Below are 24,631 nucleotides of genomic sequence, written 5' to 3' on the forward strand. Positions count from 1 at the left end.
CCCCTTTTTCTCGGAGCACACATATGGCCGAGAAGTGCTAAGTTGCCCTTTTCCAAAGAGAAATCCCACAGAAAAGAAAGTTAAAATAATAGGAGAGGGTTTGTAATGGCTCCGTGGGGATTCAGCTCTCTCCCTCAGGAGCCCACTTCAGATTATCTTTCTCTTGCTGATGGCGGAAATCAATTTTAATCGTCCTGACGGGAAATGAGGATGTAAGACTTCAAAGAGAACAAACCCTGCAACGTTCAGAAAGTAATAAAATGGGATATGAAGTCACTTTTCAAAGGGGAAAAACCCATCCCACCAAGAGGAGATGTCTCTAAAAGCCCTGAAAGGTTTTGGTTGGTGAGAGGTGGAGGAGCAAAAGCGTTTCCCATGGTGGGATGAGTCTGACCCCAACCAAGAAGCACTTGGAAGAGGTGGATAGAGGAGGACGGTTTGTCTCTGTCGTCACCTGTTCAAAGTGCTGCCAAGTGGGAGGAAGTTGGTTGTTTTTTGAGGGTTTTGGTGGCATTTTGTATTAAATGCAATCTTAATTCAGTCCAGTACATTTTTACCTCAGTGCAAGTAAAGGCTTTTTGATACTTGGTTCTCCAAAGTTAAAGCTGAGGGATTTCCTTACAAATAAAGGTCCTATAGTCATTTTCTGGTGATCCTTAAATGTCATCATGCCCACATGGAGTGGCATTTTCCCATGGGGTCAACACCTTGAGTGATATTGCAACAAAATCTGATCCAGCCAAGGAGGGGAAGGAGGTGAGAAACCACCAGAGAGACTTAAATTGGGTCGGAAAGCCCTCCCTGTAAGCGATGGAGCAGAGGCAAAGCTAAAAGAAGGAGGCAAAGCTAAAAGAAGGAGACAAAGAACTGATGGAAACTGGATATCAGAAGGTCGAGGGGAGAAATAAAGGCAAGAACAGGTCTGGGGAGATGCTGAGAATTAAAATTTGCTCTTATGACGGCATTCCCAATGGTGAGTTGTTTTTACAAGAAACTTCTGTTTTCCCACATATTTCTCCAGGAAATGCTATTTCCGATCAATCTTATCCTTAAATGAGTTTCAACATGGGACCTTCTTGTGTTGTCGCTTTTGGAAACCTTTTGCTTTACCTTTGTCAGATTCTTCCTCCTTCCAACTCAAGAGTTTTTAGGCAAGAAACCAAGGAGTCATCGATAATAAACCCTTGACACTTCACTTTAAGTGGCTCATCATCATTAGTTCTTCTGGTATTCCTCATAATGACATTAATCACCAGCCACTCATTAGACTTTAATGTGCCCGTAATAAGTTCATCTGTAGTAATTCAATCGTAATCGAGCGGTCAGTAACGTCTCCTGATTGGAAAGGGTTGGGCAATGGCAGCACCCATCCATGGTGGGATGCTGCGTGACCGTGAGCTACCAGCATCTACTGAAATGGTCCCCAAGACGTTCAGGCAGGGTTTGGCTTTGGAAGCCAAGCCTGTTTGGTGTTTGAATCATCCTTTTCTCCTTGGCTCCTTGCTCCCACCCTTTTTCATTTACCGTGGATCGATTTTTCCCTCCTGTTCCCCAGGCAGCAGCTCGGAAATGATTCTGCTCTTGTTGGGTTTTGTTCTTTTAGATTTAATTTCCTTCCTTATTTGTGTGTGGCAGCGGGGAAATTAGCTGGGAACTGGTTGAACCTGAGTATGCAAGGACAAAGCGACGCCTGGCTCCTGGGAGCTTCACTCCAAAGTCATGGTGTTGCCCTTAAGATCTCCTCTCCTGGATTTCGGAGCACGTGGGATGTGGATCTTATACCCCACAACTGAAGTCTGGATTTTCACACACCTCAGGGTCAGTGGTAAAAAGGATGTTCTTGTGTATCCAGATGAGTCCTTTCTGCTGTGTTGTGACTTCATGGTCCTTCCAAAACCATTCACTGGCTGCCTGATGTTCTCCAAGGGCACCATTTTAGCTCAGCCATGGGGTTTTGGTCTTGGATCTAGAGAGCTTTGCATCCCGAAAGATGCACAGCACTTTACTTCCCCTTACCTGCAGAGGGGATGTCATGTAGTGCTTTGGTTTTTTCAGGTCCATTAGCAAGTCTCTGAGATACCTCCAACAGCCAAGGCTATGAATCATTTAGACGGGATTTAAGATCCTTTTGGGTAACCTGTGCAAAAAATACATTCAAAGGCAGCTAATCAAATGGCTTTGAGGGCTGTAAAAAAGCAGAATTCAATCCCTGCAAACTTCCCTAGATGTAATTTCAGGAGAGATCAAAGATGACACTAACCTAAGGAAGTAAAGCTTCTCAAAATTCAAAGTTTATAGTCCATCTGTCTCCTTGCTTCAGGGAGCCAGTATTAAATTTATGGCTAAATAAAACAAATAAGCCTAGGAAAAGTCAGCATTAAAATCTGCATCTCGTAAGAGAATTAACAGAGCTCCTTGTTATGATGGTTGCTTCTCAATTTGCATCTTTAAGGAGTTGTGACCATCTCCCTGCTTCTCCCTTCGACGGCTCCTCCAAAGCTGCGCCGGTGCTGGCTTGTGTTGCTTGGTAAGGAGATGCTGAGGGTGGAGGTTGAACTCCCAGAATGGACTGATCCGGAACGGGGATGGGGAAGGGATGCTGAAGCCCAGCCAAGGTGCAGAAATATCTCAGGTGAAGAAACATCTCAGGTGGAGCTAAAATTTAAAAGGGCAGGATTCAGCAACACCACATCGCTTTTGCTGGCTGCCTGATACCCAAGTACTGCAGATATCCAAGTGAAATAAGTTGGGAGGGGAGTGTTCTTGCTTTCCTTGGCTTATCCTGTTAGTTAATCCCAATTTTTTTCCTACAGTATTTGGACAAGTTGTAGTTTTATGATTATTTAGATGTTTTATTCATCCTGGTGTGTATCCCTCCAGCCCATCCCTATCTCAACTGGCTGATATTGCCTTCAGAAAGCAGACTCCAAAGCTTGCTCAAGTGCTGGAGGTAAGTTACTTTAAACATCCAGATCCTCCTTTTTTTTTTTCCCTTTATCCCTGGAAATGCTTGGGAAAGGATCAAGCAGTCGGATGCTCGCAGTAACTTTGCATGGCAGAGCCTGAAGGAGCAGTAGGAACCAGCCGTGGACTTTTTATGCCTTGAAATGAAACGTTTAGAAGGAGGAAGTTGGCAGCGGGGATTTTCTAATCAAAATCTATATAACCTGCCATCTATCCAGCATTTTTCCTTCTGGAAGGACCCCAAAGTGCTTTCCCGGCTCAACGAGCCATCATTAACCCCTGCTCAGCCAGCATGAGAGAAATCCCATTTCTTCCCAGTCAATCCTGGCTGCTTGGCAGGGGTAACAGGGAAAAATCCTTTCTTTTGGCTTTAGCTTTATTATCGATCCATCAATCCCACACAAGAAATAAGCTTTAATCTTATTTAATCTCACATGGAAAAACCTCTGGGAATATCGAGCTATCCTGGCATCGACCACTTGTTCTTAATACATCCTCCTTGTCCCTATGGATTATCGATAGAGCCTTTCATGATATTCTCCTGTTTATTTATCTGTCAGTAGTTGTATAGTCGGTGTAGCATCACGGTGTGCCCGAGACTATTTAATATGCACGATGCCATCTCCTCAGTGCCATAAATCTTGGGTTTACTCTCTTATTATTCCCAGGAAAATCATGTGCAGAGGTAAAACCAAACATATTGAAGAAGAGGAATTGGCCTGTGTGTATGGGAAGTAACCACAAGCAGAGGGAAATCAGCTTGAACAGGGATCCTCCAGGAGCTGAATAGTTAAAAACTGGGAAATCCCTTCATTTCAGCCTGGGTTTGGTACAAACATCGTTGGGTTTGGACACAGCTGTTGGTGTGTCCAGTGCCAGGTTAATTATGTTGGTTTTGAGGCTGATTTTAAGGCTGATTTGATTCCTCTCTTCTTGAAACTTGTAACTGGAGAGGGGTTTGAAATGTGTGGGGAAACATCTGTATCCTCAATGTCCTGTAAAAATCCAGCATGATTTTTGGATTCATTGGATTAAGCATCCTCCGCTAATCACAGCGCGATGCCTGAGCCGGAGGGATGAAGTTCTGGTGGGTACCACCATCCTCTGAGCTATTTGGAGCAGCATCTGATCCAAAACAAGTCCTATTTTTTCCCGTTTTAGCATCCTTTAACTCTCAAGGCGGGTCAGACATCCTTCCAGTGAGCGACTTGCTTTGGACGGGATATCCTCCCCTTCCAACCTTGAGCTCTGTTTAAGCCAGGCTCAGAGCAAAGCTCAGCTTTGGCTGCGCCCTAAAACCTTCTTGTTTTCAACATCTATTGTTGAATAATTTACTTGGCTTCACTCATGTATTTTTCCAGAGTATCCCATCACAGTTTTCTTAGAGGAATCCGACATGAGCAATAAGGCAGTTTTGGAAAGGGAACTGAATTATTTATGGAGGAGCAGCCCAACGACAGCAACTAAACCACTGTAGTTGATGTCATTTGTCTTCTCCTGAAGCCTGTTATGTAAAAATGTGAATTTTGCCCCTTCTGGATGTTCCTGCTCTTGCCAAATGTTTAATATTTGAGCAAACTTGCTCCAGGAACTTGTCACTTTGGAGAAGGAGCATCCATGGACTCAGGAATAAGCATGGATTAGTTCACAGTAAGGATCTATTTACAACATGGGCTTTGAGTGCGCCAGGAAGCTATCCCTCTGAGATGTCGTCACCCCAGCTCTGTGGCAGGTAAAAGGCACAACCCCCAAATGTGGGAGACTCACAGGCGAAGGGGGTGGAATTTCAGGGAAGGTTTTCAGCAGGCCATGCTCTGGCTTGGAATAGGGATGTGAAGTTAGGTGTTTGATGAAAGGTTGTGGGGGTACCACCTGCAGCCCTGGGCTGTGGTCACTGGAGGGTGGTCTAAGGGCAGGGAGAGTGGGTTGGTGTCCATCAGATGCCTTGTTGGAGCTGGCTCTGCATCCCGGCAGGAATGCTGACGAGCATCCCTGGTCCTGCAGATGTGGGGACTGACGGATGGCAGGATGAGATCAAACCAAAGCAAGCTCATCCAGGGGTGACCTGTTACAGCAGAAAGATGCTCAAGGAGTGAACTTGGGATGCTAGAGACTGCTGGCACTGGAGGAAACAGCCCTGCCTTCTTTCCATCTCTGTTTTCCAAGATGAGATGCTGAGTGGGGATGATCCCGTGGTCCTTCGACACCAAGATGATGGGTTCCCATCCTTTCCCTTAGCTTTCAGATTCAAATTCTCCAGCTCCTATAAATCCTGAACTATTTTTTCCTGGCATTCCCAGCTGGCTGAAACAAGCAGTGACAGCTTTATGGCTCCTTGTCTTTGCTTGCTTCCGTGGAATAGGAATGAGGAAGAGACCGAGGAGATCCATTCCGTCAACTGATTTACAAGGCAAGAAATTCCCATAAATCATTGCTCCGACATCTCCAAAGGATCAGGGGAATGCTCAGAGTTCCTCTGGTTGTCCCAGCAACACGATTCCAATGACCAGCCCAGAGGAAGTCAATGTCTTTCAGAGATTCCATTCAAGTAAGAGGCACAAATGTTGCTGTTATCTGGAGGTGTTTTCTGGATGGGATTTGTTTTGAGGAGGATGAGCTGGAAGGAGGGATTTAGAAATGTGGGAACCTTAAGAGGGAAAATTAAGTTGGTTTGAGTTCCTGGCCTTAAATTTAAGCTTGTTTTTCCACCTCTTCCATCACATCCCTGACCTTACAGCCATCCCTTATATTATATATAAATATCCCCATTTATACGTCCTGCTGTAACTCTTTGGAGCTGATTTTTACCATCCCAAAAGAATTCCAGGGATATTTTGAGTGATTCCTTCTCCCATCTGATATTCCTTAGGAAATGGCCAGATATTCTGCTTTTCTTACAAATCCCACTGTTGATGGCAGTTTTCGTTGGGGAAGGGGATGAAGAATCAGGAGAAATGAAACTGTGGCTGGGGTGAACTGGAGATATCCATCCCTGTGGCCTTTGAGATAAGATGTGAGAAGATCTAGCTAAAGGACCCAGTGCCCCAGTGCTTCTCAGGGCTCCGGTGCTTCCCAGTGCCCCACTGCTTCCTACTGTTCCCAGTGGAAGCGACTCCAGTATTTGGGGGGGGGGAAATCTGTTTGGAGGGGGCAAATGTGTTTGGGGGGGAGATGCTGCTGGGGGGGCGAATATGTTGTCGGAGGGAAATGTGTTTGGGGGGCGTTTGAGTGGTGCCCTGCGGAGCTCCCGAGATGCCGGGGGGGGGGGGCGAAGGATGCCCGGTGTTGGTTAATGGTTATTTCTGGGGACAAAGGTGTTTATGGGGGGGATGTTTGGGGGTGTCCGAGCGATGCCCAGCGGAGGTGCTCAGGGGAGCCGGCCAGCAGGGGGAGCCAGCGGCGTGTCCGGAGGAGGGGGCGTGGCTTCGGGGGGCGTGTCCATGCGGGGGGGGGCGTGTCCATGCGGGGCGGGGGGGGGGGCGGTGCGGGGCGTGCCGGCGGCGGCGCGGCGGGGCCGGCGGGCGGGCGGCGATCGCGGCCGCGCTGTCAGGCCGGTGCCGGTGTGATGAAGATTGGCGGGCAGGTAGGGCTGCCTGGCTGTCACTCACCGCCGGGCCGCCGCGCGGGGGGGGGGCGGAGCCGAGCCGAGCCGCGCGGACAAAGCGGACCGGGCGGCGGGGCACGTGCGGCGGCGGGGACACCCCCCCCCCCCTTTTCCCCTTTTTCCTTTCCCCCTTTTCCTTTCCTCTTCCCCCCCCCCCCCCCCCCGTTTCCCTTTCCATCCGCTCCGCTGCGGGAAGTAACTTGCCGTTCCGCGCTGCCTCCCCTCCCGGTGCGGTAGCGCGGGCCTCGGTTGCAGCGTGTGCGTGTCCCCGGTGTCCGGTTCCCCCCTCTCCCCCCCGGCCCCGGGCTGACCTCCAGCCCGCTGCGGTTTGCGGTGCGCTCCGGTGATCACTTCCCTCCCCCCCCCCTCCCCACCGCGGCCGGTTGCGATGGTTTCGGGGGGCTGCGGCGATCCCGCTCCCCGCTCCAACCGGTTGCGGTGGCCCCAGGGGGCTGCAGCGATCCCGGGGGTTCAGCACCCCCAAGCCGGTTGCGATGCTCTCGGACTGGCCGTAACCCCGCAGCCGGTTGCAGTTCCCCCCACCCTGGCCGGTTACGGCACCCTCTGCAGACCTCCGACCGGTTGTAATCCCCTCCGACCGGTTGTAATCCCCCCCCGAGGGATCGCAGCCCCCCAGGCCAGTTGCAGACTTGCTGCAGATCCCTGACCGGTTGCAGTACCCCCCCTCTCCGGGCGGTTGTCACCCCTCCAACCGGTTACAAACCCTCTGCAGATCCCCTGACCGGTTGTAATGCCCACCGAAGGGGTCTCATCCCCCCCCCCCCCCAACCTATAGCAATGCCCCCCAGGGGTTGTAAACCCCCCAACCGGTTGCAGTTCCACCCGCCCGGGGGTGTTTCAACCCCCTCGGGCTCATTTCATACTGCAGCTGGAAAGTTGCCCCCCCTTCCCCGTGCCAATGGAGCTGGGGCAGGAGGTGCTGCTTTGTCCACAGCTCCCCAGCTTTGCACTCCTTTACCTTGGGGTGCCCCCCACCAGCACCCACAGGGCACCCGTCGGGGTGGGGGGGCTCTCAGGGCTCCATGTGGGCTTGATGCCAGCACTGGAATGTGGCCCTCGCCAGCGTGTCAAAGGCTAGCACTGCTCGTGAGGATCACCCCATTCCACTGGTGCACCCCATTCCCTTGGGACAGCTCCATGGGACCCCTCTGACGCATCCCTCCTGTGCACACAGGGATGGACAGTCACTAAACCTCCCCTTAGCAGTTGGCAGTGATATCGGGGGGGTCCTTACCCACCTTTATGAATCAGAATTCCCATTTTTCATCCATTTCTGAATTATTTTAGCACATTGACACTCGCAGGAGGGTGGCTCCGCCGGCGGCATCGCGCAGCTCGGGAAGTTTCGCCATGGGATTCGTGTCCCCCCCCCCCTTCCCTCTTCATCCCGGTCCTTGCCTGGGCGTCGAAGCGCAGTTTGGGCTCCGGCTCTTTGTTTGGGCTCTTCCCGGTTTTTCTCGCTCCTAAGGATCTTTTTTCCCCACTATCTCGGTAACGGGAAACCCTAAACCCAGCAGGATATTTTCAAACTCCCAGCCGGGGAGATTAGATTAAGGGAAAAGGGGGGGGGATGGATTATTTTTGGCCGGGATGCGGGGGCAGCTGGCTGTCGAGGAGAGGCAGAAAATAGGGAAACGGCTTCATTTCACTTAATTTTCCTTTTTTAGACTTATTTTACCTCAAAGGTTTTGGGGGGGCAAAAGCTGGCTCCAGTGGAACTTCTCTGGTGTTGTGCCTCGAAAAGTGCTGACTCGGTGGATTTGGCATCTTCCCATCGTGGGGAAAAGGGGGTGTAATAAAACCATCCCCAAACTTTTAGGGTGTGATGTGTTGGGGGCTGTCTTCAGAGAGAGCGGTTTGGGTGGGTTTACTGGATTTTGGGTTAAAAAAGAACACTTATTTCTGGGTTTTAAGCCATCCAGAGAGATGATGGGATCGGGATTCCCTCCTATTTCCTTTTTCCCCTCCCTCCTCTTTTATGGAGCTCTCTGTGCTGAGATTCCTTCATTAGGGGCAAAAGTTAATTGCTCGCGGCTAATTATGGGAGAGGTTAATAGGGGTGCTGGTGGCAGCAGGAAGGGGATGTTATGCTCCCAGCACCCCCAAATCCTCCTCTTTAAGGCAGTTTATAGCCCTGGCACCCCCAAACCAGCATCAGGGGGACCATAACCCCCTTGATTTTAATGTTGTATATATAAAACATTCTGTGTCTATAATATAGATAATACATAACATGGAACACCCTTTGATAGCGTGGGGTGGGGGAAAGAGGGGAGGAAAGTGATACTCAACTTGCAGGAACATTTTTCCTTTTCATTCCATCATTTTGGGAAGGGAAATTCCTCTGTTTTTTTGGAGGAAATCTCATTTTTTGAAGGAAATCTCACCCTTTTTTAAGAATTTTTCTTTTTTTGTAGGAAATATCTTTTTTTTTAAGGAAACTTCATTTTTATTAAGGGATTTTTTTTTTTTTAAGGAAATCTCTCCTTTTATAAGGAATTTCTTTTTTTTTAAGGAAATAATATTCTCTAACAGAAATTTTACTTTAAAGGAAATTCATTTTTTAAGTAAATCTTTCTCTTAAGAATGGTTTTTTTTTCAAGAAATTTCTCTTTTTTTAAGGAAACCGCTTTTTTAAAAAGGAAATTACCTTTTTCTTAGGAAAATGTTTTCTTTTTTAAGGAAAACTCTGCTTTTATTTCAAGGAAATCACCTTTTTTTTAAGGAAAGATCTTTTTTCTGAAGGAAATTCTTACATTTCTTAAAGGAAATCTCCTGTTTTTAAAGTAAGCACAGAAAGTTGTGTTGGAAGGAGAGGATTTTATCCCACTGGAGCATCAGGGAATAACCTTTTTTCCCAACTCAGGCATAAAACACCTCCCTGAAATGGGGCAGCTCTGGATTTTGAGAGATTTTGGCTTTTCCAGTGAACTTTGGAATTACTTCGTGGTTATTTTCAAGTTGACTGACAGCATCCGTATGTCTCCAAGTGATCACAGGGATGTTTTCCTCCCAGGAGACTTAAATAGTTGTGTGGTCCCACCAGGAAGAGCATCCGTCACCCATCCATCCTCATCCCTAGGGATGCAGGGGCTGGACCATGACTCCAGGTACCATCCGCATCCCAGTTCTGCTGTGCTGTTGGGTTTGAGGTGTGATGGATACCCAGGAATATTTCCTGAGGACATAGAGAAAAATAACCTGGGATGCTGGGCAGAAATCCCAAATTTGGACAGCAAGAGGAAACTTTTGATGCAATTAGGGATAAATTAGGAGAGATCTGACATTCCTGACCCTGGTGGGAAAGCCGGACTGAGCATCAGTACCTTCTTTATTTTAGGGCATCCCGGATACATCTCAGCATCCGATCCCCGTTTATCCTTCATCCTTATTGTGGAAAGCTGCTTTATTGGTGTGTTAGAAGGATAACTTGCTGGATCCAGACAATTCTCAGTGGAATTTCATCTCCCCCACACTGTCAGATTACTTGATTCCCAAATAATTTTTGCCATCACCAAAGAGGGATGTTAACAAATGCCTCAAATTAGGAATAAAATGAATGATTTCCTGGTGTTTTTAGTTGGATCATTATGATGTCGGCTCAAAACAATGATCCAGAGGGATGGGAATTAATCCTTGATTAAATTTAGCCCCAGTTTTGTCCCCACCTCCAGCTTTCCAAGGGCTGATGGGATGCTCCAGGTAATCCCTATGGGAAAACCAACCCCTCTGGAAAGGGATGGAGCCATGATCCAGGCGGGATGAGGTCGCCTGTGCCCAGCTGTGATTTGCAGCTGTATAAATAAGATGAGAATTTGGCCTCGGCTCTTCTCCCCTCCCCAGTTTGATCTTATTTCTTTGGTATTCCCTATTCCAAAAGGGGAAACAACCCCTTGTTATTCCATACCTCGATTTAAGTTAGTGTTTGTTAAGTATTTGTGAGCTTCTGGTGCCTGATTTTGGGTTTTCCTTCTTGCTTAAGAGGCCAAGAGAGTTTTTTTGGTCAGTTGGTGCTGCTTGAGCGGGATGCTCCGTGCGGATAATGAGATGCAGATGTTCTGAGGGACCGATGCTGGAGGAGCAAGGGGTCGAATGGGGAAGGAGGGCTTGGGAAGAGGATGAGGCTTATCCATAACTCCAGTTTAGGGGCTGTTTCAACTAGAAATAATATCCCATGACCCTCAAAGTTTAATTTATTTAATTTTTAATTAATTTTTAAATTTATTATTAATTTTAGCCTTTATTTTCCATTCATTTTATTTTAATATAATTTTAATTTAATTTTTACTTTGATTCTATTTTTTTATTCTGTTTTGTATGATTTTAAAACCTCTTTTTAATTTTATTGTCATTATACCAAGCTTTGCTTTTCCTTTCCATCCATCATCCAGCATCCCATCCCACACCAGGCATAATCCAGGTAGGAGAATCCCAACCCCACCAAAAGGCCATCAAAATTCAAGTTTAGGGATGCAGAATCCCAAAACTACAGATTATTTTGGTGCAGGTGGAGGAGAGTTTTGCAAACTGCCATGAAATCCTACTGGATAGATGAGGAAAACCAAGCTCCAATAATGTTCTCCATGGTGCTTTCAACTTTAATAAGGTGTTGGAAAAACGATGGAATACGTTCTAACCAAAACCACATTTTTTGGGCTGGCTTCTCCCTCTCCCTGGCTGTGCCGGCTGGATTTCTCCCATCAATAAATCCCATAAAGCCAGTTAAAAATAATCCTAATTTTGGACTGCTTTGAGAGGTTCCTATTTAATTTCACCTGGATGGTTGGTTTTGTCAAGGATGTGGTTGCAAATGGGATTTGGAGCCTGAAAATCCCATTGTCCCCCTGTCAGGAAGCCGGGCAGTGCCAGTGGCGGTGGGACATGGGAAGTGCTCAGCTTGGGCTTTGGACTTGCTTTAGAGCTTGAATCCCCTCCTGGAATTTTCTTTTGATAGGAAAAGCTGTATTTTTTTTTTTCCCCTTTTCCCACCATTTCCCCCCCCTTCCCCTTTTTTCTCCTGTTTTCCCACCTTTTTTCCTTTCTCCCTTTTCTCCCTTTCCCTTTTTGCCCCCCTTTTTCCACTGTTTCCTTTTTTCCCTGTTTTCCTTTTTCCCTTTCTCCCATTTATTCGCATTTTATCCTTTTCCCTCTTTTCCTTTCTTTCTTTCTCTCTCCCTTTTTCGCGTTTTCTATTTTTTCCTTTTCTTTTTACCTTTTTTCCTTTTCTTTCCCCCTTTCTCTTTTTCTCTCTTCCTCTTCCTCCTGTTCCTCCTCCTCTTCCTTTCCCTTTTCCTCTTTTTCCCCTTCGCTCTTTCATCCTTCCTCCTCCTTTTTCACTTTCCCATTCCTCTTTACTTCCCCCCTTCCCTTTTTCCCCCTTTCCCCTTCCTTTCTCCCTTCCTTTCCCTCTCCCTTTCTCTCTTCCTTCTCCTCCCTTTCCTTTATTTTGTTTTTAGTTTTCTTTTTCCCTTTTGCTCTTTTTCTCTTTTCCCCTTTTTTCCCTCTTTTCCCTCTTTCTGGCAGCCAGCTCTGGCAGCACAGCCGACACATCCCCAGAGGTGGCTGCTCCATGTCACTGGCGGCATCACCGATGCTCCCCCTCTCCCATGGTGCCCAAATCCCACCGCAAGTGAGCAGCAAGCCCAAGCTTTTCCAAATAATTCAGAGAAAAAGGGGAATATTTAATTCCAGTGGCTTCATTTCCCACTATCTGATCAGCAGCGTTATTCCTTGGATTATTTGGCAGGGGCAGGATGAGTCTTTCCCAGATGGATCACTCCTAGGTATGTGGGAAGCGCTTTACGGCTTTATAAAGCCCTTCCAATGTTTTCTTAAACACTACTTGAAGCTTCCAAGGCAAGTTTTAGAGCAGCAATTCCAAGCTCCCTCATCCCTGAGCAAATTCCCACCGTGATGGTGGATGTAAACTGCTTCAGACATCCATAATGCTCTGGAGCAATAAATTTAAAAGGGAATTCATTGTTCCAAGCTCATTTCTCCATCCGAATCCTGCTGCCTGTTGCCAGTGGTGATGCTGAGAACAGCTGGAATGCACTTTGGAGATCTTGGTGCCTATCCCAGATAAAAAGCCTTTTCCCTGCTTCATTTTCAGGTATTTTGCCCTGTTTTCCCTAGTTTTACCTTATTTTCCACCATCTTTCCGCTGCCTCTTTCCGAGGAGAAGATGCCTGGTGAATGGGGTTGATGAGTTGAGCTCTCTCTGGATCATATGTTTTATTAGCCCCTTGATCAGTTAATAATAATAATAAATTATTAATAATAATTATAATTAAATAACCATTTAATAATTATTTATTATTATAGTTAAATAAGCATTTAGAAGAGATGGCAGGTGGGGGTCTCCCTTCCAGAGGCATTCTGCATCCCACGCTCTCCATCCCATCCTCCCTGACCTTGCTCCTCCTAATGAATCACCCAATTGAGATAAAATCACTAAAACCCACCCCAAAATCCATATTCTGAGTTCCTCAACTTCACTGAAGGAGTTAAAAAAGACTAAAAAATTAAGTTTTTATGATTATTTATTAGCTCAAGCCGAAGAAAATCCCATTTATGGGATCCCATTTATGCCCGGAAAGGTCTTTTAATGCCTTTACGTGCAGGGATTGGTTTCGTTATATCTCAGTGCCAGATCTAACAGCTCTTATCTCTTGGCAATTAATTAATTGCCATTAAAACAATGAAATGGGGCATTTTGTCAGCAAATTGGGTGCTGTGTCAGTGTAATGGCAAAGAAGAACCTTAATAATAATTAATAATTAAATGGCAAATAATTATTAATATCTAAATAAAATAACAATACAAAAGGAATAATAAATGACATTGATGGTTTATTAACCTGTATGGATCCAGCACATAATAAGATGGGGAAAATAAACTAGAGTCTTCCTTGAATTTAAGCAGGCTCAGAGTTTAGTCCCGACTTAATTTCCAGGATCAGGCTGGAGCATGTCCCTCCCTGGGTTTAAGTAGCCAGGATGGGTTTTAAAGCTGATGGTGAATATCAGGGTGAAGAACCTGCTTTATTTGCACAATTAAAGGCAAATGCTTTTTATTTCAATATTCCAGGAGCTGCCTGACTTCCCTCATCATCCATTGCTTTTCCTGGGATAGGGGCTAGGGAATTCTTGGATCTTCTCCCCTTCGTTAGTGAGGCCCTGCTCGCTCCCTGGGGGATGCTTGGCTGAATGAAGCTTCATCTGAGAAGTGCCATGCCCCTAATGATAATTAAACCCCCTCTCTTCCCACTTTTCCACCTTGTCCCAGGGATCCTGGCACAGTTTTAGGGATGCTTATGCAGTTTGGGGGTTGGTGGTGTAATTTTTAGGGATGCTGGTGCAATTTTAAGGATGCTGGTTCAACTTTAGTGGTGCTCATCCCATTTGAGGGATGCTGAGGCAGTTTTAGGGATGCTCATCCTTTTTTAGGGATGCTTCTCCAGCTTTTGGATGTGACTCACCCCAAACCAGTCCCCATCATGGGTGTGTTCCCCATTCCCACTATTTTCCCCCATACAAACCTGATCCCCTCCATCCCGCTGTTGCACAGGTCACTTTTACTGACTCTCTTTGAGCATTTCCATGTTTTCATCCTGGGAGCCACCTCTTTCTGTCGGGAAGCTTTTCCCTCTATTTAACATAACCTTTTCCATTTAATCCCACCCTACACCACACTAAATCATTACCCCTTACCTAGCATCCTTAATAGCAGAGCATCTGGAAAGTGGCCAAGGTTATCTCAAGGTACAGACATCAGATAGGGTTATTTTCCCTGGCAACTATTTATGTTGGGATTTGGCTCAACGGGGGGAAGGCAGAGACATTCCCAGTGCTGTTATCCCTGTGGGGTCTTTTTCACCCTGAATTAATTGTGCTCAGAGAGGGGTTCAGTGCCTAAGTGCTGGTGCACTCCTGTGATGAGTTGAGGAAGGTTTAGGGGTTCAGTTCCCTCCCACCCCCCTCTTCTTCAGCTCATGATGGAGCTGCACCAAAAGTAGCTGAAATGGGCCCAAATTGGCATCCTGGCCTCCAGTTTGGGCACACTGAGCCTAAATCTGGGAATGATGGGGCTGGGAATACCCCCCTAGGTGGGCTTGGCCAAAACCCTTAGCAACATCCCCTTTAGCAAACTCCCCTTAGCAAAACCCTCTTAGTGAAAGCCCTTTAGCAAAGCCCCTTTAGCAAAACCCCTTTAGCAAAACCCTCTTAATAAAACCCCTTTAGGAACCCCCTCCTTAGCAAAACCTCTTTAGCAAAACCCCTTTAGCAAAACCCTATTACCCAACCTGACCAGCCCAGTTCTTGGCTCACCCTATCCACCCCACATCCCCCTATGGCTAAAATAAGCCCCCTAGGGCTCTTTTCCCACCCGATGTCTTCGCTGCCATGCTGTGTGTGTGTATGGAGCACCACTGGCCCTGCTCCAGCACCCGGCCGGGACATACAGCACCCTTCAGCCAACCAGACAGAATCCAACCCTTTGTTTCCTGTTCGCCGGCTCGAATTCGGGAGGCTGGAGCCCTCAACAAGCTCCTCTTTGTGCTAATTTAATTAATTGCTGGGGCTGAGGGCAGTGGGGATGAGACACGCTGGCTATAAATACCTGCTTTTGTGGGGGGTGCGCGCATGGTGTCGGTTAGCCCGGTGGTGATTGAACCTAAATCTAATTCGGTCCAATTTAATTTGAATCGCCGTATCATAAAAAGAACTCTATTGATGGATTGATTTCGAATAGAAAACTGTGGGTTGATTGATTTATAATAGGAAAGTATCGATTGATTTATAATAGGACATTATCAAGCGTTATCAAGGAGAGCACTGCAAGTGAGGGCGTGCGTTGGCTTCCCCGTCGTGGGAGGAAAATCACCCTCTGCACACTGATGATACTCAACTAATGCAAATAACTTTTCCAGTGTGAGTTAAGCATCCCAGCGTGCCTTATGGCATTGATTTCCAGGGAAAACCAGCGCTTGGAACCACGTGCATGCTGCCAGCACGCTTCCCGACAGCGTTCTAGTGCACGAGCCTCGCGGGTGCTCTGATTCCTGGATAACTCCTTGCCCTGGTGCTGGTTTTTTGGGTTACAACATGAATCCCAAACTTTGCATCCCATTTTGCAAGTGAGGAAAAGTAAAGAACGCAGAGGTGAGTTCCCTAAAGATACAGGAATAGGGTCAAAAATAATGTTGCGACTTGCTGCGAATGTGTTTTAGCTGCACAAAGTGATGTTTGTCTTCTCTGAGAGATGGAAGTGATTTTTCCAGCTGATAAATGATAGCTTTCAGTTGAGAGATTGGGCTATATTAGGAAAATTCTTTGAATTTTTAATGTTATATCTGTAACATGAATTTATTTCAATTTATTTATGTAGCAGTAATAAGCTGCAAGGGGAAATAATCCTAAATCAGAGAATTTCAGCGCAAAAAGCAAAAATCTGTGTTGGGCTCATTGCAGGTGGTAATAAGGGAAAAAAATCATTGAAGAATAATTTTCCCCACATTTTGTTCTGTTTTGGCACATGAAGCATCACATCTTCACCACCACTTTGAGTAAGAAAACTCCAAGCGTGTGGCCAGTGGGGACCAATCCTGCCCCATCCCTGGCAGTGTTCAAGGCCAGGTTGGATGGGGCTTGGAGCAACCTGCTCTAGTGGAAGATGTCCCTGCCCGTGGCAGGGGGCTGGAACTGGATGAGCTTTAAGGTCCCTTCCAACCCAAACCATTCTGTGATCCATACAGCACGTGGTCCCTGCCTCCTGGAACTTGTAACCGAAGTTAATATCAATGATTTGGGTGCCTGTGTTATTATATTTAACATCCATATTTGTATTCCCTTTAAGACCCGGAGCAGTTGCCTGTTTATTTTAGAGATGCTGGGTCGATGTCACATGAAACCAAGGGAACTGGTTGGTGACATGATATCCCCATCCTAAAATAGCTGTTTATTTAGGTGAACGGCCACTCACTCCTTGTTTTGCTTTGGAAGGGGGATGAAAGCAGCTTGTGCCCGTGATCCCAGCTGAGTTTTCCATATGGATAGCCTGAATTCTTGCAGGGAAAATCTTGGAATTGAGTATGTCATGCTTGGTGCTTATTTTCCCTGCTGTGCACATGGACCTGAATCATCCTGAGCATCCTTGGTCCAGCTTGGGATGTTCCATCATTTCCATCCTCCAGCTCTGAGTGGCTCCTCAGCAGGGGCATTTTTAAAAAGCTATCCCCCCACTTGGCATTTTTAAGGGAAAAAAAGGGATTTTCCCATAGGAAAAAGCTCTATAGCCTCCATGGAGGGTGGGTTTGGGAGCTGACGTCATTGGAGGGGAGACATCCTGTAGCCAGAGATGGGGATCGCAGCCTGGTTTTGGGATGCTGTCAGAGAGGAGTTCTTGCATTACCGCTGTGATTTGGGGCATTAATAAACCCCACTGGGTCTCTACTGTTTTTTGGCTCTGGGGTGGTGTAGCTTGGTTGGAAAACGTGTATTTTTCCCATCACATCCCATTGCGGATGCACCTCCTCTTCATCCCTCTGTATTCATACACTTGGCCTTTTATCCCAGGGTGAGTGAAAATCCTGACATTCCACTTTTTTCTGGCATAAAGCAGGGTTGAATGGGAGATGCTGAAGATAGGAATAGGGAATGCTGTGTGGTGTGGTTGTGGTCCGGCATGCTGGGGATGGTGTGTTAGGGCTTAGGGTGGGATTTTCCGCCCTCATTTGGTGTAGGGGAATTGTTTCCTTTTTTAAAGGGGGAAAAGAAAGGGGTAAAAATAAAATGAGAGAGAGAAAAAAGAGCATTAAAAAAGGGAAAACTGGGAAAGAAAGGAAAAGGAATAAGAAAAATAATTTAAATAAAGGAAAATAAAAAGAGAATTCTCCCCAGCTTCAGGCATAGCCACAGCGAGGTGTTTTCCAGCAGCGTTCCCCTCCAGCCATCTCCAAGCTGCGCTTCCAGGGGCTGGACCAGCAGAAATGCGCCCAGCTCCTGCAGGAGCTTCTCCCTCCTCCTGCTTCCCTCCCACATTCCTGGGTGGTGGCAGGGGGCTCCTGCTCTCTCTGCTCACCTCCTGGAGTATTCCTGCTCCGGAGGGCAGCATGGGCTCTGTGCCCCTCTATAGAGCAAACCCCCCTTGGTATTCCATTATTCTATTAGAGTTCCAAAGCTGGTATTAAGTGGACATGATTTCTTCCCATGGACCATTAAGTTTGGTTTATTGCTGGCCTGATGGCCATTACCCTTTCCCCCCCCCCTCCAGCTCCTTCCCCCATTAGCTTTGTACAATTAACGAAAAACGAGCTGCTAACACGGCACGGGAGCTGCCAGTGGGATGGGGATGCTCCCATGCCAGCCAGGGGTTCCGGGAGCTGCCTTGGGTACTCCCCCAAGGATGAGTAGTGCATGGTCCTTGCAGGACCTGCTGCTCGTGACCCAGGTTAGCAAGGATTCTTTTGGCCAGTTTGGGTCAGGTGTCCTGTCTCTGCTTCCTCCCTGCTTCCCCTCCTCCCTGGCAGAGCATGAGGCTCACAAAGGCCTTGATCAGGGTAAACATCACTGAGCACCAACTAAAACCATCGGTGTTACCAGCGCTGTTCCCAGGCTGAAAGTCAAAACCACAGCCCTGCACCAGGTACTAAGAAGGAGAAAAATGACTGCTACTGCTGAACTCAGGACAGTATCCACCCCTAATTAGGTGGGGCACCCTAATTAGCAAAGATCCATGCAGGACACCCTAATGACGGACCTCATCAGGGCACTCAAATGAGCAAAGACCGTGGGGTGGTACCCAGTTAGCAAAGACCCTTGCAGGGCACGCAAAATAAAGACCCCAGCAAGGCACCCAAAGCAGCAGAGGTCATTGCAGGGTCCCCAGATAACGAAAGGCCTTTGCAGGGCACCCTAATTAGCAACACCCCAAATGTGGCACCTGAATTGGTCAAGATCAGGAGGTGATACCCAATGATGCTCACGGTCAGCAAAGCTCCTTGCAGGGCACCCAAATGAGCAGCCATCCCCGTGGGACACCCAAATTCCAGACCCCAGCAGCTGCAATCTCATTTTTTAGCATGAGAATTCCCGGAAGTCATCCAAAAGGCTCCTCTGCGAGTGTAAAACATGCTGAGCTGGCTCATCCAAAAAGGAATTTCTTGGTGTATTTGATGCCCAAGGTCCATAATTCCCATCCGTGCCTGGTGCCTGTCACTGTTTTTCATTCAAATCAGGTATTTTCCTGCAAAATCTTTTTTTCTAATGAGATTTTAACTAAATCTCCATTTTTATACATATATATAAGATAATATGTAATATTGGGGAATATAGTAGGGGAATATATTGGGCAATAATATATATTGCCATAGATATATAATATTGTATAATATTATTTTGCCCATATATATGGGTATGTGCAATATAATATAAATGTATTTATATAGATATAATATTAGGGAATGTATTGAGGGGATGTATTGACGAATAGAATATACTGGAGAATAATATAATATCCTATAATGCTCACCAATATATAAAATTCCCCATATATATATAGTGTGTGTATATATATTTTATATATATATGGGATTATAATGTTTTATCTATATGTCTATAGATATTGGAGACTGTATTGGGAATATATGTTTGGGAATATAATATATTGAGGGATATTGCGTACATATATTGGGGGATACTGGGGAAAAGAGAAAGATATATCAGGGAATATATGTTCTCTGATAAATATGGGAATATTCTATGTATGTGTGTATATGTATGGCAATATTATATATGTATTCCCCGTATGTAATGGGGAATTTGTTCTGCACTCCGGGGCTCAGCCGTTCCCTATAATTTACCTATTTGGCAATATTTTATTCCAACCTTAGGTGCAAAAAGGGAACTGGCTGGGATTTTCAGGAGGTAAAATCCTCCAGTCCTAAAGTGTGTGTGGGTGAACTGCATGGGTTTTTTCCCCAGAAATACAATGTAGGGGGGGAAAAATCCCACCCACTTTGCCCATGGGAAAACAGGATTCTTCCTTCTTTTAAGTCTGGACTGGGAAAAGTCATCAGCAGCGGTTTATGGAGGAGCTGATGTGTGCCACCCCATGCAAGGGCTTGCCGGGATTTTGGCTAAAACAGGCTCAAATACACTCAGAATTAGAGGGTGCTGTGGATGAGGGTGTTTGCAAATCTTCTCCTGCACTCTAATTAATAGGGATTTAATTGGGATTTTTAAGTACCGGCTGCCCCAGCCGGCATCAGGTGGGTCGTTCCTTCAGCATCCATTGTCACCCTGCTCCATCCTCTCGCTCCCTCTGGTAGCTGACGCATCTCTGGGTTGTTTTTATGTGAGCTTCTCTTCACACCTCCCCTAAAACCCCCAAATTCACCTTTTTGTTTTTTTGGCAATATTCTGTCTTTCCTCCAGATGTTGCTTAGGAAGTGATGGAGGGGAAAAAGCATTATTTTAGGGATGCTAAGAATTAGGGATGGAGGATGCTGCTGGGGCAACAAGACATATATATATATGTAACCCCCCTCAGTGTTCACTGGGTACCTATCTGATGAGGTCTTTGCCTTTTCCCTCCCATTTTTAAGGCATCCTAGAGCACTTCCTGGAAAAAGGAAAGCTTCTCTTGCCCTGAATTGATGCTTTTTATAGGTGGCTCCATAATATACTAATAAAGCGAAAGGTTAAGAGAACAGTGGGTTTCTCTTCTCTCCTCCAGCCGATTGTTGTATCCTCTGATTTTAAATCATAGGGAATTATGAAGTACAGCAGCTTGTGCTATCAGCTCTTTTAGCTTTCCCTATCGTGCCGTGCTGTCTAAAGGAATGTCGTTAGCGTTACAACAGAGGAATGCCACCGCGCTCCCAGGCATCATTAGGGACCAGTGTGAACATGCCTGCAGCCTTAGGGTAAAAAAGACTTGAGTAAGAGCTGGAAATAATGCTAAAATATCTTAAAATGACTTAAAAAATAGCATTTGCATCATGTAGTGCTCTCGGCACGATGCAGCCACGCTCTCCCGCAGCTACCAGTCTGATCCCCCACCTAAATTTGGGGGTTGTGGCATCCGTGTCTCCAAAATATGGGGTTTTCTCCCTGTTTTTGAGAGGTGATGGAAGTTTGCTGGCTTGCAATTTGCATGCTGCAATCAAGGTGTGCTGATGAGATGCTCAAGGGCTTCTCAGGGAGCACGGAGGGGTCTTGCCATTAACACCACCCCCTCCCAAATTAATACCCTGCCATCCTCTAGCCATGACGACTGCCGGAGAGGCTTTCCCAATTAATGGCTTTGTTTAATCATACCCCCTGTCCAGAGGAATATTGTCTTTGGATAATGTCGTTTGCCTAACGAGATTTTCCCTAATTAAATCTCCTTTCGGTCCGTGTGGTTCTCCCTGCAGGATAGAGGGGGGAATGTTTGTGAGGCCATCGCTGCTGTCGGCTAAATAAACCTTCCCAACTTGGCTCCCAAAAAACCCCCACAGGGATTGTGGGATGCAAACATCCCCTTGGCAAATTAATTAGGTTTTGCAACCCTAAAAAGGCTTTCTCGTTTCCTCCCCCCACCTGCCCAAAATACAGGGGTGTGCTTCCTGCATCCCATTTTTGCTCTGGAATGGTTGCGCATCGGGATGCTCATACGTCGAATAAAGGGGAATGTATTTCTCATTGGTGAAGTTCCAAATTCAGGATTTGGGCTTATCTTGGATTGATGGATTGGGAAAAAATCAGAGTGGGATTTTGAGGCTCGAAAGTAGCCCCAAATTTATCATCAGGATCTCTGGGATGTGGCAGCAAAAGGTGAATTTATTTAAGAATCAAGTGGATTATCCTCCAAAGAACAGCAGCTGCAGGATAGCAAAATCCTGCAAAATGAGGGAATTCAGGAGAAGTGAATTCAGGAAATTCAGGAAGTCCTGCTCGATCTGAAGTTGTGTGTTTCTACATGGTGGTGCTAATTTTTTCTCCTAAAAATCCCTGTTTTCTCCAGTCCCCATGGGAATGTGCAAGCAAATACCCTTGGGATTAGAAAGTGGAATAGATCCCTATAAATGAGATACTCTCTAATACCTCACATATTATTATTTCTCAATATATCTCAGTTGATATATGGAATTGAGCTGTATCTCAGGTATCTCAAATATCTCAAATATCATTATTCCATATTTCTATCAAATGGGATATGATCCCTATAAAGAGTTCACATGCCAGATGCTGATCCTGAAAATAAACCTCAGCCCTATCATAAAATGAGTCTAAATAATGCAAGTTTCGATGGGGAAGAGAGATGTGCCATTGGCTTGTGGATGTTGTGGTGTGGATGGCAAAGATTTGGGGTATTTTTAAGCTTTTTGGGTGTCTTTGGGGGCTGAACTGAGCAGTTTGACTTCAAATATATCTATTTTCTATAAAACAGAGGCTGAAGCACAGGTTTTGCATATAAAATACACGTATTTATATAAAATAAGGGCTGACCCATGGGTTTTCACATGAAATACGTGGTATATGTAATATAGAATATAGACTACAAAATATACAATATAAAACATACAATATACAGTAAGTAATTGCAGGTAGGGGGATTGAAACTAGGCAATCTTTAAGGTCCCTTTCAACCCAAACCATTCTATGATTAATATATAATACGTAAGATGTCATATACAATATGATGTATACATGAAATACAATGTAAAATAGATGATAATATAGCTAACAGATGATATAGTTTATAGATATAGATGCAGTATAGATAGTAGATAGTGGATAATAGATAATAATATATAACTGCACTTATGCCCACATATATATTTTAATATATATTTGCACTGTGTATCTGTGTATATACAAATACATAATATATATACAATGCATAAAATATATAATACATATATAATCTAATTATACAGATTATCTAATTGCTTATCTAATTGTAGAGTATAAATATAACTTATAGTTTTCCTCCTCCCTATCGAAAGTGGCTTTTGATTTTGTCCCTCCCCAGAAGGAAAAAAAGGAAAATTTCCCTGAAAATTAACTTTCTGCACCTTTCCCACAGGTTTTCCTTTTGGTGTCGTTGCTGGCTGCAGTTACATGCTTGGAGTGTCTGCCTTGTGTGCTTCATGTGTGCTCCCTGTACGCCGTGCTCACTCCTGTGCACGGTGTCACGCACTCTCCCATCTCCCATGCGTGCTCCATGGATGCTCCTTCTGTGCTCCCAGGCATGTTCTTTGGCATATCCTTGCGTGCCCTCCATCCACACTTACAGTTCCCATTTGCACTCCTATGCGTGCACACTCCTTTTCCTGCTCCCTTACCTATTTCCAGCTCCCATCCACACTTGCACACCTTGGCCTCCCGTTCATCCTGCTATGCACATCCCCATGCACCCTCCCTTGCACATTCCTCTCACCCTCCCATCAAGCACCACTACTGCTTCCGTCTTCTTTCCTCCTCCTGAAAAGCTCCAAAATAGCCCATTTTTCCCCCAATTTGCTTGAGCTTTGCCCAAAATCTTCCCAGCAGGACTCTGCCCACTGGTATCCCAGCTTGCTAGCGGAGGCATTTTGCAGCTCCTGAGTATTTGTGCATGCAGCTTTGCAGGATATAATAGTATTGAATACAATTTAATGCTATTTAAGGTGATTTAGTATTATTTAATACTATTTAGAAATTCACATCGTGGCGTGAGCATCACCTGCAGCTTGCAGAAGGCAGTAAGGCTAAAAAAGTTTCGGGGGGAATTGTGATAACCCCTTTGAGAAGGAAATAATTGGTGACTGAGGAAAACTATGGAATATTAAGATAAAAAACATATATAAATGACAGAAAATGGATATATTAACGAAACATTAACTCTCCACATGGGTTGACTTCCATGGGAGCTGGGGGGGGGGGGGAGGGGGTAGGCAGTGCTAAAAAATCCCATCATAAGGAAAAGAGAATAAAAATGCTTTATTCCCAATCCCATTCTGTGATAATGATCTTAACAGAGCTCGGAAGCGGCACAGAAAAAACATGTGTGTGGTTTTTAAACGAAAGTTGCCTTCTCTCCAGAGGACTGGGGCTGAGATTTGGTGTATTTAATAATTTTGGGGGTATTTTGTTATTTATGTGTGGTATTATATTATTTTGGGGAGTATTTTGTTATTATTTACTGTGTTTTATTGGTTTGGGGGCATATCTTGTTATTTATTTTGAGTATTTTATTATTTTGGGGGGTATTTTATGATCTATGTGGGGTATTTTTTAATTTGGGGAGTATTTGGCTATTGGGGGGGAATTTTATTATTTATTGGGGGGGATTTTATTCTTTTGAGGGGTTTTTACTCTTTATTTAGGGTATTTTATTATTTGAGGGGTGTATTTTAATATTTGGGGGGCATATTTTATATTAGGAACGTCCCAGTCAGGGCTTGGGATGCTTCCAGCGTCGTTGGCTTATCCCACTGTGTGGGATTACACAGACTCCAAGTAGGAAAGAAATGATAAGAAATATAATCCTCTACATGGTATTTCTCCTATATTTGGGAAAACGCTGTCACTGGGATGGGACAGGGATTTAACCCAGCCCTTGGAAATGCTGAGATCAGCTGCAACAGCAGCGTTTTGAAGCATATACTCCACTTTTGGAGAATGGGAACAGAGAGGGAAGGAGCTGTGGAGGCTTTTTGGGTACAAAAAACTTTTGAAGGGCTTTTTTTGCCACAAACCTCCTCTTTAAAGGACTTTTTTAGGTGAAGCCCCCACTTGAAGGACTTCTTTTGCTGAAAACCCGCATTTAACATGCTTTTGTGGGTGCAAAAACGCTGTTTGAAAGGCTTTTTTGGTGCAAACCTCTGTTTTACGGCTTTTTTTTGGTGCAAACCTCAGCTTAAAGTGCTATTTTTGGTGCAAACCCTGTTTTGAATGACTTCAAAAGGGGGTACAAACCCCCTTTTTAAAGGTCTTTGAATGCAAATCCCTGTTTTAAGGACTTTTTTGCTTGCAAGCTTCCATTTTAAGGACTTCTTCGGGTGCAAAGCCC

Source organism: Psittacula echo (genome assembly GCF_963264785.1).
Source record: "Psittacula echo genome assembly, chromosome: 18".
Taxonomy (NCBI): domain Eukaryota; kingdom Metazoa; phylum Chordata; class Aves; order Psittaciformes; family Psittacidae; genus Psittacula; species Psittacula echo.